Source organism: Carassius gibelio, chromosome B16 (genome assembly GCF_023724105.1).
Source record: "Carassius gibelio isolate Cgi1373 ecotype wild population from Czech Republic chromosome B16, carGib1.2-hapl.c, whole genome shotgun sequence".
Lineage (NCBI taxonomy): Eukaryota > Metazoa > Chordata > Actinopteri > Cypriniformes > Cyprinidae > Carassius > Carassius gibelio.
The window spans coordinates 7297786-7305704 of record NC_068411.1 but is presented as its reverse complement, the minus strand read 5'-3'; the positions used below and the strand labels follow the sequence as shown (position 1 = coordinate 7305704).

The 7919-nt window shown below is 37.1% G+C and overlaps 2 long non-coding RNA genes across 2 annotated transcripts; one reads left to right on the top strand and one right to left on the bottom strand.

The window, feature by feature from the left end:
* Positions 1-2118: 2118 nt before the first annotated feature.
* On the bottom strand, positions 2119-2798 carry LOC127974513 (uncharacterized). The gene is made up of 2 exons (XR_008157304.1): positions 2546-2798; positions 2119-2459 (listed from the first exon to the last, which is right to left on the bottom strand). It is a non-coding gene; the product is annotated as an uncharacterized LOC127974513 (long non-coding RNA).
* Positions 2799-5439: 2641 nt separating this feature from the next.
* On the top strand, positions 5440-7662 carry LOC127974509 (uncharacterized). The gene is made up of 2 exons (XR_008157303.1): positions 5440-6233; positions 6827-7662. It is a non-coding gene; the product is annotated as an uncharacterized LOC127974509 (long non-coding RNA).
* Positions 7663-7919: the final 257 nt, after the last annotated feature.

The window sequence follows — 7919 nt, the reverse complement described above, 5'->3', positions numbered from 1 at the left end:
TGGAGAAGACAAAGGAGATTGTTGTAGACTTCAGGAGACCATCAACGGTGCGACTGTGGAGAGAGCGAGCAGCACCAAGTTCCTGCGTGTGCACATCACAGAGGACCTCTCCTGGACTGAAAACACCGCAGCACTGGCCAAGAAATCACAACAGCATCTCTACTTCCTCCGCAAACTGAGGAGAGCCAGAGCCCCGGCCCCCATCATGTACACCTTCTACAGAGGCACCATCGAGAGCATCCGGTCGAGCTGCATCACTGTGTGGTATGGCACCTGCAACGCATCCTACCGAAGGACTCTGCAACGCATAGTGAGAGCAGCTGAGAACATCATTGGGGTCTCTCTCCCCTCCCTCCAGGACATTTATGGAACACATCTCACCCGCAAAGCCCTCTGCATCACAGGTGATCCCACTCACCCATCACACAGCTCCTTCAGCCTGCTACCATCAGGGAGGAGACTGCAGAGTCTCCAGGCCAGGACCAGCAGACTGAAGGACAGCTTCATCCACCAGGCTGTCAGGAAGCTGAACTCCCTCCCGAACCTGCCCCCCCTCCCCTCTTCTTCCCCAGGCACCACTGAACTATGAATCCCCCCCCCCACACACACACACTAATTATATGATGGCATGTACTAGTCACTTGTGCAGCATTGGTCTGCTCACTACCTCCTTCGGCATGGAACTGACATCCTTCCACTACCTCATCAGTCAGTTAAATAACTGCTGTTTGTCACTTGTCACTTGTCACTTTAATCAGACTTTAATAAGATATTTTTAATAAGTGATTTTTTGCACTAAAAAATCTTTTAACTGCACTGTTGTTCACTTCATTGATTTGCACTATATCTGTCATTTGCCTTGCGCTGCTTTATTTAACTTTATTTTTAATTTTATTATATGTCTTTTTTTATCATCCCCTTATTGTATAGTTGTATCTACATTTTATTTTTGATCTATTTATTTTTTAGGTTTTAATGTTAATGTTATCTGTATGCACCGGGGTCTGAGAATAACGCAATTTCGATTCTCTGTATGTATGTACTGTACATGTGGAAACTGACAATAAAGCAGACTTGAACTTGAACTTGAACTTAATGTGGTTTCCGGACACAGCTGCTCTCCCTCATGGTATCTTCATCTGTCAGTGCTGTGATGCTTTTTTTTGTCAGTGTGCATCTAACGACTTCCTCATGAGATTCTGTGTTTAGTCTTTTATCAGTGCAGCCACAAATACTTCCACCATTTCGTCAATAATGAGTCAAAATGGCAAAAATCTGCTTTTTTTTTTTTTCAAAAGCATAAATAATGCCCTTATTTCCCAGAGTATATCTATTAAAAACACACTCTCTGAGCACCTCATTATGGCTCATGTGTGGGATGTTCGTCTCTGAGATGGCACCTGGCTTTCAAAGAATTAACCTGCTACACCTTCGCCCTGTTGCTAGGCGACCGCGGGGCGCTTGGCTCTCACCGCCGGGGGTGTAATAGACAGGATTGTGTGAATATTAAAGACGGGCTGGACTCTCTTAGACTGGAGTGGAGGGAGGGCCGTCCGGACACACACTTTAAGACTGACTTTAGCAGGGCTGGAATCCGCTCCTGCTGCATGCAGGTTGGGGTTCAGCCATTAATTAGTTTATTTTGATGCGGTTGATTAGCCTCATGAAGTCTGTCGAGACTCGTTAGAGTAAGTGTGACTGTATTGTAAACTGACAGATGGCCCAGAATGCAAAGCGCTGTTTGCTTTGAGTGTGAGACTGGCACTTAGAGACAAACACACAGGACCGTGTTCAGGATTTCACTGGTGCCAGCTGAGAAAACACACAGCAGGGTTATTACTGTGAAAAAATCATTCAAAATTCATTTTATTTTGTACCTCGATTTTCAGTTGTAGTTTTTGGTATCTCTAATTGTTCATAAAAAGTCTTTAGAAATGGACTAGTTTTAGTTTTGTCTTGTCTAGTTTATATATATTACAATAGCGGTACAAATCTGAGACTAAGCCTTTAAGTGCTACAGTATTTCAGCTGTTTCATAGTGGGTTTGTAAATTATATACAATGCCATTCAAAGTACAAAATTCAAAGTTTCAGTGTTTTTAAAAGAAGACTCCTCTGCTCACTAGGACTGCATTTATTTGATCAAAAGTATAGTAAAACCAACTGCATTCTCAGTCTCTGCGAATATCTTCCTGAAACAAGTCACTAAAATGAATGAGAAATCACATGAGGAATGTATCTAAAGAATTTTGAAGTGTCTATTATTAAATGAAGCGAAGTCATATCAAAAACAAATATTCTCTGATAAAATAATCTGTATGAAACCAGAGCAAGGTACAGTCTTTCCCCGTCTGATCTCATCTATAATATGATCATGTTCATCACATCGTGTGCTATAAGATATGTATCCACGCAAAACCAGGCTTGAGACGCGCAGATATGTAAATGTCCACATCAGCTCTGTAAATAAAGAAAGATTTATTAAGTTAATCTTGGGTACTTTTCATTTAAAAAGTACTGCTGTGAGGAATAAGCCTTGTATTTACCTCAAAAGAAGAAGAATGCGATGCGAGTCACGGCTCAATCCAGCAGACGATCTCATCTCATTTATTTTTTTACTTATGTTAATAGTGTTACAACTGTTACATAAACTTACACATTCACTTGTTGAACTTTTCCCAAACTATAATGCTAGACTAAAAAATGTAAAATATGTACATTTTGAAATCTGATAGACAACCTTTCATTGCATCTATATGTTTGAGGACTTGTCTGCATTTTAGCTCACATTCTCCTGTGATTTATTCTTCTTCTTCTTCTTCTTCTTGGTTTTTAACGGCGGCTGGCAACCAGCGTAATTAGGTGCATTACCGCCACCTTCTGCTCCGGAGTGTGGAACAGAGCGTTACATTCTACTCATTAATCCTGTCCTTTTAAGAAATTCAAAGAAAGCTTTGCTATTTATTTTACTTGCCCATTTTATTAAAGATTTAAAATGTACCACCTGAATTCCATTCTTCTTGATTTCAACTATCATACTACTTCTTTCTTCCTCATATTTCTTACATTCAAGAATTGCATGAGTTACTGTTTCTTCTACTTTGCATTCATCACATAGTCCATTTGGATGCTTCCCTAATATTCTGAGTGTACTATTGAGATTGGAATGTCCCAGCAATATTCTATTATATACAACCTCTTCTTTCCTTGTTTTACCAATATGTCTTATTTTTTTACTTACTTTGTTAATTAAATTGTAGAGAAATCTACCCTTTTCGTTGTTGTCCCACTTTATTTGCCATTCTGCAATAACCTTTTTCCAGATTAAAACCTTAATTTCAGACTTGCTTAGAGGAACTTGTAATTCTATTTCTTCTCTCTGCAAGGCTTGTTTTGCTAACTTATCTACGTCCTCATTTCCCTTTATACCTATGTGTGATGGAACCCAAATAAAACTAATTAAAATATCATTCTGAACCAATCTAGAATATATCTGTAAAATACTAAAAAGAATATCTTGATGACTGGATTTAAAAGACCTTAGACTCTTTAAAACTGAGAGTGAATCAGAACAAATTAAAACCTTTTCAGGTTTATAATCTTCTACCCACTGCAAGGACAAAAGTATTGCTATCATTTCAACAGTATATACTGCCAAATGATTGGATGTTCGCTTTATACAACTCATTGTCCATTCTGGAACTAAAAAGGCAGCTCCAGTTGTCTCACGCTCTGGATCTTTTGAGCCATCTGTAAATATTTGCAGGTATTGAGGATATTGTGTTCTAAAGTGTACAGAGAATGCTGAAGACATGTCTACTTCTCTTTCTGCTTTTTTAATTTCCAACAGATGTAAATCTATATGGGGAGTTGTATAACTCCATGGTTCATTTTCAGGAATCACCACTGTTGGGCTCATCTTAAACCGATTTACCTCCATTTCTTCTACATACACTTTACTACTCCATCCAAAACTTTTTCTACACAATTTATTTTGTTCCCAACAATTCATTAAAACCATTTTTGTAGGATGATCTTCTTTATGACCTTTGAGGTTAGCCCAGTAATTGATCATTAATTGTTTCCTTCTCATTTCCAGAGGAATCTCTCCTACCAGGACTTGTAAAGAAGGAATGGGTGTTGTTTTTACCGCTCCACAACACTGTCTCATAGCTTGTGCTTGTATTTTATCCAATTTTTCCAACAGGGTTTTTGAAGCTGAACAATATACCACACTGCCATAATCAAACACAGATCTGATCATTGCCACATAAATAGTTTTTATTGATGAAAAACTTGCCCCCCATGCCACTCCACTTACACATCTCATGATGTTTAATACCTTCTGACATTTTTCAATAACTTTGTTTATATGCTCCACCCATGTAAGTTTTGTATCAAAATAAATACCTAAAAATTTAAAAACATTAACTCTCTCTAAGGACCTCCCGTACATCTTCAAATTTATCTCTGGTATATTTCTTTTCCTAGAGAAAATTATAGTCTTAGTCTTTTCTACTGAAAATTTAAATCCCCAATCATATGCCCATTCTTCTACCTTTCTAATTACTTCTTGCATCCTTCCATTAATATACAAAATATTTCTTCCCCTTTTCCATAGAGCTCCATCATCAGCAAAAAGAGATCGACCTACATCTAGCTGTACTTGATTAAAAACATCATTAATCATTATGGAAAAAATTAATGGACTTATAACACTCCCTTGTGGAGTTCCATTTTCTATCTCACATCTGTTTGAAAATTCATTGCCAATTCTTACCTGTATACTTCTGTGCGCCATAAAATCTTTAATCCAACTGTAAATTCTTCCACCTATATTCATCATTTTCAATCCTGTGATTTATTAAAGCGGTCATTGATGCAAAATTCACTTTACAAGTTGTTTGAACATACAGTATATGTGTTGGAACTGTGTGTACACATCCACCCTATAATGATAAAAATCACCCGGTGTTTTATTTAATCTCTATTATAAAATCTTTCTCAAATCAGGCTGTTCTGAGATTCCTGTCAGATTGATGTAGTTCTGCACAGGCCCCTCCCACGATAGTTGATTGACAGGGCCATCTTACCTTAGACCCGCCCTGAGTGAGCTGTCATCAGTCCGTCATTGTGTCTACTCCAGTGCAGGGGAAGACAAGAATGACTCTGATTAAGTGATTGAGGGAGATAGGTATAAACGGAGGTCGGAGCCAGCTCCAAATGGGCGGGTCAGCTCCAAATGGGTGGGACTTCAGCTCCAAGTGGGCTGTACAAACCTCCAGAGCCTTTTGATTGGTTTATTTAATGTCATGGGGTTAATGCACGCTGCGAATCCCCCCCCCCCCCCCCCACCACCACCAAAAAAAAAAAAAAAAAGACGACGTCAACTTCAAAAGGCTTTTCTGGGTCAAGAAAGAGGAGTTTGAAGGGGTAAGTTTAGACTTGTACAACGTATTACAAGTTGCGAAAAAGTGCAGTATCTTGGCGGTTGATGTTTTAGTCTTGACGTAGTTAAATCATGAATACAAGCTCATTGCATTCAAGTTTGAAAATGGGAGGACATTCATGTGCAATTTTTTACCTTCAAAACTCATATTTACGATTATTCCAAGAGCACGTTAAGACAGCATTAGCAGCACAGATAAATTACATCTTTATTTTGTCTGTTACCCTTTTGTGCTAAATATTTCTGCAATACATTTACGCTGCAGATTACGGACACTGAAGACTTTAAGCAGGTAGGCTATTGTTACTAACGTTACGTAAAATATGCAGACCTATGTATTATAACTGCACTGATATTTAAGCGATCAATAACTATTAATAGATTTAGTACAGTGTTCTATAATAGTTAAAACTCCTAACTGATAATGCTTGACTTTAACAAAGCTGGTCATTGTTTCAAAACAATTTTAAAATGTTATCTATTTTTACGTGTAACGTTAATCCAAATAATGTAATGCAATTGAAACATTTGGTTTAATTACCAAATTCATTTTTCAATTTAATAATCATAACAGAGTGGATATATGAGGATAACTGCAGTGTCCACTACCATGCATTACATATCAACAGGTGTAGAATTAATTTTGACATTGTAGGAAACACAAACAAACAAAAACATTATGTGTAAACTTTGTGTTACAGAAAGTTCAAGTCTGGGTGGCCAAAAGTTACATTTCAGTGATCTGGTTACCGCCTCTCTCTGCAAACCCAAAGGATCACTTTCCTGTAAACTTGTTTTTGTTCTTTCTATGCATCAAGATGTGTAATTTATTTTTTCTGAAGATTTTTGACTAATGTGTGTGTGTATGTGGGTCTTTGTGTGGATAAATTATGTTCATACTTTAAAGGTGGACATTTGCAACAGCGCTTGTCCCTAAAATTGCTCCAGGGGTATGGTCAGAGACTGTCCTAAAGGACAAATGTTGGAATGTAAATGACATTACATTCTGTGGACATCTTACATAAATGTGCATTGTACTTTAGTTAATGTTAACTTGTCAACAGTGAATTATTTTACGATGTCATTGGACTGAATGTTTAGTGACTAATGACACTTCATTCCATTAAAAATATAATCCATAGCCTTGGAGTGAAAGCAGCAGCAAAGTTTTCCAATGCTGATAAAATTCAAGCAGGTTAAAACCTCAGGTTCCTTAAATATCTGTTCTACAGGACTTTTTTGGGTTGGACAGATTTTGTTATGGTTTTGAAGTCTGATGCTCACCAGCCCTTCATTTATTTGTTCAGAAATGCAGTAGAAACATTCATATTGTAAATTGTAATAATATTTTACAATAACTCTTTTCTATTTGAGGCAGCAGCGGATCTGCCCCAATCATCATTAACGGGACCACAGTGGAGAGAGTGAGTAGCTTCAATACCTTCAAATGCCCTGCAAAGAGTAGCTGAGCACATGTCCAGAACATCTCTCCCCTCTCTGCAAGACATCCAAACCAGGAGATGTAAATCTAGGGCTGTTAAGATCCTTAAAGACCCACCAACCCATCTGCTACAGTCAGGCAGACACTTCTACAGTCTGATGGCAAAGACGGAGAGGCTCAGGAGGAGTTTCTTCCCTCATGTTATCAGACTACTAAACATGGACATTAAACACACTGCACTTTATAGACTGGTTGTTTAGGGCTACCCAATAACTCTCTGCACACTGCGCTTTTTTGACAACCTAACTAGGTATTTCATCCTCACTGCACATTGTGTACATCTCTGCACATTATCTGTGTAGCACCTCTACAAATCATCTGTGTAGTAATACAGTATATTGTGAATATTTCATTATTTGTATTTAATTATCTCCAAAAAAAAAAAAAAAAACGTATTTTTTTCCTGTTGTTTCATTATTTGTATTTAATTTTCTCTTATTTATTTTTTTTGCACGGTCTAAAAAGAGTATGCCAGACCTACATTTCACTGCTTTTTGCATGTCATATAACAAATAAACCTGAAAAAGTTACCTGTGATTGAGTTGGTGATAAAAAGGAGATGGGGAAATGAGTGTCTTAAATTGGACTTTGGTACCAATAATATTTTCCTCTTAAGTCTTGGAATGTTTTTTTTTTATTATTATTATTAACTCTTGTATTACTATTTAGATTTGTTTTCTTTTTTTAAATTAAATGTTTATTTGTAAAATGTACTTCCACGTGTGGCCTTTTGTAATGTTGTTTCACCTAGAGCCAAGGGGGTTGTAACAATCTAAACAATATAATTCTCCCTCAGATTTCAAACTTGCATTAAAGAAAAACATTCACATACAGTAAACATTTTATTGCTCTAAATTACTCATTCATTTTCTTGATACTGATATACTTATAAAATTAATATAATTTAATATACTTGTATGTTTGCAGTTGTCACAAAATTATATAACCCCTTGTTAATAAAATTTAAACT